Source organism: Artibeus jamaicensis, unplaced genomic scaffold, assembly GCF_021234435.1.
Source record: "Artibeus jamaicensis isolate MK-2021 breed Jamaican fruit bat unplaced genomic scaffold, CSHL_Jam_final scaffold_474, whole genome shotgun sequence".
Lineage (NCBI taxonomy): Eukaryota > Metazoa > Chordata > Mammalia > Chiroptera > Phyllostomidae > Artibeus > Artibeus jamaicensis.
This window is the reverse complement of record NW_026522046.1, coordinates 35337836-35349772: the sequence shown is the minus strand read 5'-3', so window position 1 is coordinate 35349772 and position 11937 is coordinate 35337836.

The following is an 11937-nucleotide window of genomic DNA, read 5'->3' as shown; positions in this document are numbered from 1 at the left end:
ATCCTGTTCAACACAAACATATTGGCACCTCCTTTTGCAGCTTATTATCCAGGTGCCAGTGAGCAAGCAAACTCCCATCCCTCATTGAGCTATGGCACTGAATACGTTATTTCAAGTGTTACTGGTATGACAACAAAGTCTCTTCACATGTATTTTAGAGGATCTCAAGTGGAAAGTGGTTTAAATTAATGTGATGGGTGGAAAGCAGGAGACAAGTGTCCAGGCAGTTGGGACTGCATGTCTGTAGTGCTGGTTTGAGAGAAGCATGGTGTACGCAATGAGTGTGCAAGACAGAGAAGGTGAATAATGAGATTGAGTGACAGGAGCAAAGCTGAAGGTACAAGTCTAGTTATTCTAAGAGTCTGAAGGTTATTCAGAGGAAACAGTAATTCACTGGAGGATTTTTCATGGAAGATGTTGAATAGACCTGTGCATCTCACAGATGGACAAGACCAAAATAAACATATGAATTTGGAATAAAGAAGTGATTTTGATTTAGATTAGAAAGATGGTAGATTGATTATAGAAGTAGCCATATTAATTACATGGGTATTTGGAGATATAGAAAAGAGATTGGGGTTTATATTTTAGGTATTACCGAATTAGAAATTGTATGGTGTTAATTGCTCTGCATTAACATAGCAAATAGTGCTGAAAAGTCTATTTAGTAATGGTAAGGACATTTCATTGATTTTTGGAAACAGGAATATCTTTGTAACCTTAGTATGTGTGTGTGTGTGTGTGTGTATTCAGGAACAGATTTCACTATTCTGATGTAGCATTTTTATGGTAAAATAAAAATAGAAAAATATTTTTCAAAAGAGCCACATATGTTGATTATGATAACTTTGGGAAGACCAAAGTGTAGGGGACCGGTTTGTCTTGGCCTGGCAAATGTGACTCAGCTCTGTATGGAAAACCTACAGATGGGAAGTGGTGGACAGGAGCCAGACTTTCAAATCGAGTTTTCCCATGAGAATCAGGCCTAGAAAATACTTACAGACTGTTATGGCTTGCTCTTGCTAAAACTCCCTCACCCTGGTCTAAAACAACAAATGTGTCTTGTGTATCTTCAAGGTAACTTCCAAAACCTGTGTGAGCTCTCCCAAGGACAGAGCTAACGAGCTCATTTCCGTCACCCTCTGCATGTTATTTTATTTCCTTGGTTGTACCTAAAATGTAAACAATAATATTCTATGTAATAGATAATAAATCTTTCTATGATGTAAGACCCCAGGAAAACAATAAAATCCTGTCTAGGCAAGGGTCGTGGCACTCCCCTCTGGAGGGAGTGGCCGAGGCACCATAGGCACTCTCCCCTTGAGAGAGTAGTCGTGCCTGTTCCCTTTTTCCACACAGGATCGTTGTTGCCTGTGCATTGATTCTCGTCGTCAGCCACAACAGGCAGACTCTGCTGGACAGGGTCTGCAACACCAAAGAAGGCTATTTGCAGATTATGTCTTATTAGTTTGCCATACTATTAAATATGTTAACTACAATTATCCCAATCCAGGTTTAGGTGGTTATGTACTTCCAATGAGATCTACCATACTCGAGTACTCTTATCCCCATGGAATCCAGGGAGGTTTTGTGTTTTTTTCTTTGAATTGTAACTTTTTTCAAACCATACTGCCTGTGATGATATTCACCAAAGTCTGATTTCAAGGATACTGTACAGGAAAACACATGACTCCTTCACACGTGGGATATCAGGTGAGTGTGTGTGTGTGTGTGTGAGTGTTGGTGCTGGCAGTGTGAGTATCATTATCAAAGATTAGAAAGATGCAAGGATGATGGTACTTGTGGGCTTTGAATGTAGTTTTCTTTCAGGTATATTTTATTAAAAGTCTTAATTCAATTCGCTGGCCACGGTATCAGATATCTAGAAACTGATTTTGGATGCCTCTTTTTTCTTGTTCTGATAAATGAGAATATCAGAAGTTTGCTTTCATATGACAGGGACAAAATCCTCCTGTCTTGGGTATATGACAATTCTTTAAGTTGTGCCATATTTTAGTCCACAAAGACTTCAAATTTCTGAATATAAGAGACTGGTATTTCCATTACATCCGTGTCATGCTGAACGGATCTGTAGAACAGCAAATTGTGGGTAGCCATGAGCACGTGTGTGTTGAGCTGGGCCCTGAGTGCATAGCTCTCATCTCCACGCCCTTCTCTGCTGTTTTTCTCCTTTGACTCAGTAGGGTAACCTAAGCCTCTGTGGCCTATCTAGGTCTTCTTTGGAGGCTAAGAATATCTAATAGGAGATTTTGGAGCAAGGTAACCTCAGGCAATCACTTGAGAATAGTTATTTTTAATGCCTTAGGGTTCTAGTTGAGGCTGAATATCAGTCTTTGAGGCTTGGGTGACTTTGGGATTCATGGTGATCCTAAGGAAGCTGATGCCATCTAATCCTCTTAGTCACAAAATGAAGCTTCTTCTTCTGCATTCTCTTACAATTGTGTGCAGTTTGAATGTAGCAAACACTGAGAACACACTAAATTTCTATGAACATGTGTCCTACATGCCTAGTGTCCCTCCTCTATCATGATGAGTTCTCTTAGTTCAAAAGTGATTCTCTCAAGGTTTACTGTGTTAACTAGACATGAAATTGTAAAACAAAACCAACCTGAACCACAGATGGTCTGAGTGACATACTGGTAATAGGTGAAAGTGGATGATTCTGGAATTGTGCTGAAATTTTACTTAGGTCAATTTTTGTCCACTCTTTTTGGAGCTGTTCCACATTTTTCAATCAAATTAATTTTTTGGAACTTCCCCTCTAATATAGAAATGCGTCTTTCTAAATCACGTATAGTCTGTTCAGTCCATAGTAATGACATACTCTAAATAATATCTCCAGCTAGGACATAAAAATGAACTGTAAACACACAATGCAACATCTAGGTGACATATAGAATTGTACACTCAAAACCTATATAATTTTATTAACCAATGTCAGCCCAATATATTTAATAAAAACTCTAAAATCTCGAAACTTGTGACCAAAGTACTAACAAAAACAATAATAATTCTAATAAAAGTACCCACAGAAAAATAAACCAACAAAAATAGGTTCAGCTGTGAAGCAATAGACTTGAACCCTTCTTGTCTGTCCTTTTAAAAAATGAATGTTTATGCATAAGAAAAAAGTAAAGATGAAGGGGGAGGTAGTACCAAATGATTGGTAGTATCTTTAAAATCTTTTTCTCCAGTTAATAAAAATATGTCTATTTTTTCTTTTCATTGCTTATTGTTAGGAGCTCTTGTTATAGTTAACAGAGTAGTTGAATGAGGTAACTAAGGTGAACCACCTGTGAGTTATTCAATATAATGTAGAAGCCATTGATATATAAAAAGTTATTTGAGATGTTGTTTCCATCTCTGCATGCCTTTGAGTTGCTGATTGCTAACTTCCACACAGTTTTTTCTCCAAAGAGGCACAAATATGATTTGCAGAAATTGGTTGCAGAACAGTCAGAGTGTTTTATACACTGACAGTCAGAAACTAGATGGTGTCATGGCTGCTTGACAGCAAATGATTGCTAGCAAAGTCTTGTAATGCAGCATGGTTTATGTTCTGATTTCTAGTGTTATTCTTTATTGATGTTCCAACTCATTGTAAAATTATTTGAGGTGCCTTATGAGCAACATCACAGCATTTATAAAAATGCCAACTTCCTCACAGTTAAAAACACAAATAATTAAATAACAAAGAAAAATGTATATTTTTTAAAAATGGAAAAATACAGTTTAAAAATAAATATTGGTTTGTACACTTGTACTCATATATCTCAGCATAAAAATCATGATTTTATTTTGAATACTATAAAATTATGGATCTTGCCTATAATTTTCTTGCCCTAATGGATAGTCTCCTGTATTTGTAAGGAGACATAAGCTAAAACATTAACTGTGGGTAAGGCCAGAATGTTTCTGAAAAAAGCTCCTCCAAAACTCTTTTCCAAATCGAATTACCTTGTAAATATGACAATGGCAGTTATTATACAAGTTTAATTCTGTTTTCAGCTTTAGCATCATATTGGATTGTGTTCAGAAATAGTGTATGAAGTGTAATTGACAGGTGAATCCAGGGATAATCTAGGGGAAGGAGAGAAGAATGAAGAAGCAAGACAGAGAAAGGCAGAAAAAAAACAATAAAGAAGGTATTGATGACCAGTTTATTGCTATAGCTAACAGAACATCCCACTGAAAACATCTGGGAGACAGCATAGAGCTGCCTTAGCCAGAGTCCAGGAAGCAGAGGTGTTTATCTTAGAACTAGATCCATCCCTGGTTGAGTGCTGTACACAGTGGTGTTCATTACTGACTGTGCTTATATACCCCAACTCTGCTCTTACTAACTCTGCAGAAATGTATTTGAGTTCCATTCTGGCATTTTAAACTCTGGTTTTCTCAGTACCTTCAAATGTATAGATCTTATTTGTAAAGGCAGTATTTTTTGTCTTTGTTTTTCCAATTTGGAATCTGATTTCCAAGAAAATTCATTTGATTCTTGACTTCTTGGGTAGAAATATATGTCATTTATTACTCCAAATTTTATATTGCAAAATGGAGCTGGAATATATTAGCCATAGAGTGATTTTCAAAAAAATCTTTCGACATGCCCAGGGCAATTTCATTGTAGATCAGTGTACATTGTGAGATTTCTGCTTAATGACATGCAGAATAAATATTTTGGGAGGTTGAGTGGAGAGTAGGTTGTAAGAATGCCACTCACGTAATTGATGTGTGTTTATATTGGAATCATATTAGGAAACAATATGAGAGAGTAGCTCCTTGTTGTGATGATCAATTTTATCCGTTGATTAAGGTGGTGACAGTCAGATCTGCCCATGGTTGGAGTGTAGCTGTACATTATTTATACTAATAGGCAGTCTGCAGTGTCATGCTTACAAGGTATTACAGATGATATTTTCATTTTGTACATAGCTTCCCAACTCTCGTGAGAGGGACACTGTAACAGACAAAAGGTCTTTTGATTTGTCCAGCACAGTAACAGACATGCAGTCACTTGTTGCTCTTCTCAGCCATTGTCCCTTCCCTTTGTGTGACGTACAGAGACATCCTTATCCTTAACTGACATACACTAACATGTGTTCTCTCCTTCCACCCAAATAGGATCCTATTTATGTATTTCTTTTTTATGTACAAATTGATTTTACCATCCTTTATGAAAGCAGATACTTTAAAGACAATCTGTCAAATGAAATTGAAGCTTCATACCAGGCCTGTGCGGCCTTGTACAATCTGGACTGTGCGTCTTTCTTCTCATAAAGGTCCCACCTCTTGGCACTTGTCCCCTCACCTGGGCTGCGCTTCTCTCTTCACAGCACCTGGAACACGGCAAACCCTTTCCTCTGAACTTGCCTGCTTTCTACATGGCTGGGGTCTATATTGCCTGGTTATTTCTTCATTATCTCTCTTTTCAATTCCAAGTCTTTCCATTTTTATCTTACATTTTTTAAGTGTGAATATAGGTTCCAAGAAGAAGTAATTCCATAAGACAGACACCGTGCCAATTAAATTCCATTTTTCAACACAATGTCACCAGCTCCTAGCACACTAGATGGTGGTCCTTAGAATATAGTCATTATTTATGTGTTTGGTGAATTAATGAATGAGTGTGTTTTTGACTTCTTTTATTCTTATACCGATTTCCTGGTACTGATTAAAGCCTATAGTTTGCTAAGAAACAAAGACTTATGATTTCCAAGATTTTTTTAACACAATACTGATTTGGGGTAAGTTTTTTATGACAGTTTTTTATATAAAAAATCAGTCATCTTGCTTGCAGTATTACAGGGTTTAAATGTAATACACCTGGATATTGGAATAGAACCCAAGGATAAAAAGTAAAACTGTAATTCTATTATTTAGTTAAATTAATAAATTTAATTGGATAATTTGATTATAATTTGAGTTTAGGAAGCATGATCACCTTGTATATAGTACTTATATATACAAGGTCTGGCAGAAGGAACGTCACCTTGAGTCTAGTTGGTAGGGCACGTGAATGTCTCACACAGGGTGAAAAGCAATTCGAACATTTCACCTAAAATGTCATATGGTGTGCTTGAGTGTGATTTTGTCATGTTACAGAATTACATGCTTATGATTTTGTAATAAAAGGGGCATTATTTGTGCCACATCCTGTGTCTAGCTTTGTAAGTTTGAATTGAAAATTTTCTATAGTAAAACAATTGTGTAAAATCATATTTATTGTTATATAACACAAAAAAATGAACATGTACACATACACACATCCAGGCACACACATGCACACATTTGGCAGAAGAGAAGAGGTGGAAAAGATCAATAATTTAACAGAGAAGTCAATGTAGATGCAAATTGTTGAAAATATTTTCCTATTTGTTTCTTTTTCAGAGTATTTTCTCAATTATCTTTAAAACATTTGTAGTAAAAGATTAGTTAAATCTATAATGTTTGATTCGATTATCTGTTATTATAATATGTTATTTGGATTTATATCAACCAATATGCAGCATTATTTATTTATTTGTTTTACTCAAAGTGTAGGTTACCTACATGTAGCATTTGTCAGGTTAGATGGCATTTAAAATCAGTCACCACATTTTCCACTACATTTTCCATTTTCCAACTACTTTCATCTTCCCTGGCTTCTTAAGAGAGAAAACTATTGAGATATGAGTTTATTATTTTTATAACAATATTTATGCCCTTCACCATCCAATGTTCTTCTTTGCTAAAAGACTCAACCTAATAGAGTAAGAGCAGTAAAGTGCAAAATGGTCAAGGATATGTATTAATAATCAAGTAATTTTGGACAATTATTTTAGTGAAACTGTGTCCGAGGCTCAGCCATCAACCTCCACTGATCTGGTTTCTAAGGGTGAAATACGACCCTGAGCAGCCCCATCCACCACTAGGTGGTAGTATATCCTTTCTTATTTTATTTAAAAAAATCCATTTCAATTTATTTTTTTAACTTTTTAGCTGTAAATAATAAAATTGTTTTAATTTCAAAAACAAATTTAGTACTGACATATATTTAAATTGTTATTCTATTTTTGACTTTTTATTTTTCTATAAGATTTTTAAAATATTTCAATTTTACTTGTCCTGGTTGTGGAAGAGTATAAATGTCTGTATTTATAGTACAATAATGTTATTGTCCAGGGTTTTGTTGTTTAAATGGCATAGGTATACAAAGACACATGTAGGCATATAGATATATAATGTGTTTCTTAATCTATAAAGAGATCTGTAAGCACATTTAACATCACATTTTTAAATTATCTTTGTTCCCATCTCAATGTTAGATATTTTTTTATTGAAAAATTATCTCTTCATCCAAAAATCATAAATTCAATTGTTTTACTGTAGATACTGTTCTTAAGAAGAATAGTATTCAATATTTCTGTACTCAAAGGAGAGTAAAAAAAGTCAGTAAAAATAATTCATTGTTTCAAAGGTGGTATCACTAATTAATTACTTCTCCTTGACCCTTTTCCACAAGTAAGTTTTTACCATCTTATGAAAGAAGGTGAGATTAATTCCATGGTGTTTATGATTTTTCAATATTTATGAAAATTAATTTTATATATTCATCTGCTCAAAAGTATTACTTTTTGCAATTGCTAGATTTATTAATCATATAAAACAATCTTAAGAGGAAACATTGTAAAAAAATAATGTCTTAAAACTTCTCAGGTGATACTTCTGGGCATTGAAGTTGGGATAGCATTTCTAGAGGGCGATTTTAAAATGACATGTAATACAGACACTCATTGGCACAGAGTCAAAGTTCTAGAAATTTATTCCAACATATATTTATAAAAGCAACAATTTAATATCAAAGATGTTTGTCACAATACTATTCATGGTAGTGAAAAATTTCATACTGCATAGAGACACTATAGTGTAGAGTTTTAAAAATTCTTAACAATAATAAGCCACATAATTGAAAACTAAATAACCATTAAACAGGTTTACATATTAACTCTCATGGAAATATTTGGGATATTTATTTACATGAGTAAAACTGTTTTTCAGTCAAAATGTTATTAGATTATGAGCTCATTATATAAGAAAATATAATGTATTTATGTTATTTTATATAGATTTCTATATTTATATTTCCATATTTATATTTATGTTTTATGATCCTTTTTGGCTATATTTTATCTTAAAAATAAAAACATTGTACCAAAAAAACTACGCATATTTCTTCATAGTTGGAATGGGAACTACATCCATGTTTATTATATAGTAAATATAATTCATTATTTCCTGACTTTTTGCATTAAACTTGTAAACATATATAAGAGAGATTAGTAATATACTCAAATGGTACTTTGCTGAACATGTATGCAAACACATATCAATTGTTATGAAAGTATAATTGAATGAAAATGTAAGTTTTAAGTGTATCTTGTTATTTCTTTAATATGGAATAAATTTAACCATATTAAAACTTCTACTTGTACGATACTTCACAAAGTCTTTCCCATGAATTTGGTCATATAAACAATCTGAGGTATGACTTATTGTGATAATTGTAATACCTTGTTTGGTATATGAGGACCTCATCAGCTAGTGAGTAGCAATTGGCTACCTTATGAATTACATAAAGGAAGTTGTCCCTGTATTATTTCATATGACAAAGTATTGAATAAAAAGCGTATTTGAATAAATCTAATAATTCTGGAACTTCTATAGTATATCAAATATATATACACATTAATTTAACTAATATGGGAATACATTTCTTCAGATTGTTATCAATGCCATTATATTTATATTTTAATTATTCAAAAATATGAAACTTAAAAAATGTAATATGTGGCAAATCAGAAATTCAAATGCATTCAATTAATTTAGAGTAATGATTTAGATATGTGCATCACTGTGTTTCACTTGTCTTCTTTATAATCATATCATTAAGGAGTTCTAATTAAGCTCCATTTTGGTATAAAACATGGAAAATTCTAATTTATTTTTCATTAATTATGTGGTAATACAAGTTTCTTAAATTATACAGTTTTCTGTAGCCTCCTCAGAAGTCATGGGAGTAAGGCCATAGTTCAGGGAAGGCACCCAAAATGCTTTGAATTTTCATGGAAACAAGAGGAGATGACAACAGAAATAAATAGAGAAAATAATGACTTTTGATAGCATTTACACTAGAGAAGGTTTACTGTTTATATAATCTGGCTTTGTTTTTGTGGAAATATATTATGTACTCATAACAATTGGTTCCTTAATAACACAAGTAATATTTGATAAGATAAATGCACATAAATAAATATATATACATATATTTAATCAAGAGATGAATTGAAGAAGAATCAATAGTAAGACATCTTTCAATCCATGAACATTGCAGATCTCTCCATTATTTGTGTGTTTATATTGTATTTAACATAATATTCAAAATATAATATTTTAAGATGAAAAATTCTTAAGATAATTTGCATTTTTGTTTTTATAAAGTTTAAAAAAGTGGATGTGTTAATTATACTTATAGCACATCTCAATTTGGATGCTAAATTTTCATCATAAATAATAGATTAGTTCTTAAATTCTGTAAATTTTTTAGTCGAGAAAGAATTCACTATACCAAGTTGATCCAAGAACAAAAATGTGTGAAATAGATTTTTTTAAATACATGTAACATTGACTTCACTATAAATCAGTATTAAAAGCGTTCACTGACCAAAGAGTTTCTTCTCTTCTTTCTTTCCTTTTTATTTCCTTGCACTCCCTTTCCATCCCAGAATTTTCAATGCACAATGCAGTATTGTTAACTGTTAAGTCCAATATTGTATAGCAGGTCTCTAGAACTTACTTGCTGTAGAGTGAATGTGTCCATACAAAATTCATAAGTTGAACTTCTATTTTCTTATGTGATTGTATTTGGATTTGGGTCTTTTGGGGGGTAATTAGGTCAGGAGGGCAAAGCCCTTACATACAGAATTAGTGTCCTTGTATTAAAAGACAAAAGAGACTGATCTCTTTCTACCGTAGAAGGACATAGCAAGAGGCATTCCGCAAGCCAGGAAGAGACCTTTAACCCGCACTAACTCAGCTGGCAGGCACCTGGACTCTCCAGGCTTTCTAACTGTGAGAAACAAATTTCTGTCGTTTAAGCCCCCAAATGTATGGTACTGTATTTTGTTATGGCAACCAGAGCTAAGACATTCTTGTACAGCTTAAACTCTACCTGTGGAGCAAATCCTCCACATTTTCCTCTCCTCCAGCCCCTGCCAACTACCACAGTTCTACTCTGTGTTTAATTTATTGCATTAGGGCTGTGTTAAATATTTACATTTCAGTTGAAATATCTACTTACATTTATTTCTAAGTATTTCATGGTATTGATTGCTATCCTAAATTATATGCACTTGAATATAGAAATATAATTGATATTATTTACCTTGTATTTGCAAGTTACTAAACTTGTTAGTTCTAACAGTGTTTTTGTAGCTTTCTTGAATTTTTTATGAAAATAATCATGCTGTATGTGAATTAACACACTCCTGTTTCTTTGTTTTCATTCTCTTTGTCTTTTACTTCTCTTTATTGCTTCATTGTAAATTTCCACTCCAAAGTTGAGTAGAATGTATAGCTTTGTCATCACTCCAAGCATAAGGGAAAAAGATCTGTCACTCATGATTAATTATAATTTGTGCTAAAGCAGGTCTGCCAGCAGCATTTTCCATCAGTTTTATCTGATTGAAAAAAACTCACTGCTTATATTTTTGAAAAATATTTTGTATGTATACAAACTAAGCTCACAGCGGTTTTCTTTTGTCATTCTAAAAGCGACATTGCACTCTCTTTGACCCATATCTCTTCAGACAAGAAACATGGTTTCTTTCTTATACTTATTTCCCTGTGCACAATGTATCTTTTACCTCTGGTTGTTTTCAGATTTTATTTATTTTTATTATTGGCTTTCAGTAATTTGGTTTTGTACGCTTTGTTGTAGTGTTCTATATGTTTATCTTGTTCTGGGTTTGTTGAGATTCTTGGCTCTGTGCATTTAGAATTTTCATTAAATTTGACATTTTTTTCAGTATTTTTGCTTTACTATTTTGTGCACCTCCTTCTTTTTCTTTTACTTGCCTGAGTTGTTTCATTTCTCTACCTGCTGCCTGTTCTGTTGTACAAGGTCAAAAACTGATGCTTTTTTCATATTTTGTCTCTTTTCCTAATTATTTATTTTAGGTGGGTAACTTAGGACACTGTCTCTCTCTCATGTATAAAAGCAGTCAGGAAACAATGCCATATAAATATTTTTATGTTTCTTCCATTGTCTAGTCTTTCTGAGCAGCAATCACTGGCAACCACGTGATGAGTAAGTAACTTGGAAGGTGTAGATCATGTAGCTCTCTGTAGTGGTTCACAATTTTATTTCCCCTAGGGGGGAAGCCACAAGCTTACAGTACAAAAGGTAATGAACCTAAAGATCTCCCCCTCTTATCACAGAAAGGATTTGTTTTTCTCAGTCGAATAAGATCTGTCTTTCTTTCCTGAGGGGCAGAGGGAGAGAAGCGGTGCCAGCTGCTGTACGCAAGCTTTGAGGTTCATTGTTTCCGAGTTCCTCTGCTATGAGGCAAACCCACATGTGGCATGAACTGGTGACGTCTAAATCTCACTGTGGCCTTCCATGGAGAAGTTGGGACATGGGGACCTGACAGCAAGATCTTATGCAAAAAAATATTTGCCCTGGATGGTATAACTCAGTAGATTGAGCAGGGGCCTGTGAGCCCAAGTATCACGGTTTGATTCCCGGTCGGGGCACAGGCGCCAGTTCCCAGCAGGGGATTCATGAGAGGCAACTGTACATTGATATTTCTCTTCCTCTATCCTTCCCTTCTCCTCTAAAAATAAATAAATAAAATCTTTTTAAAAAGGGGTTATTTGGTC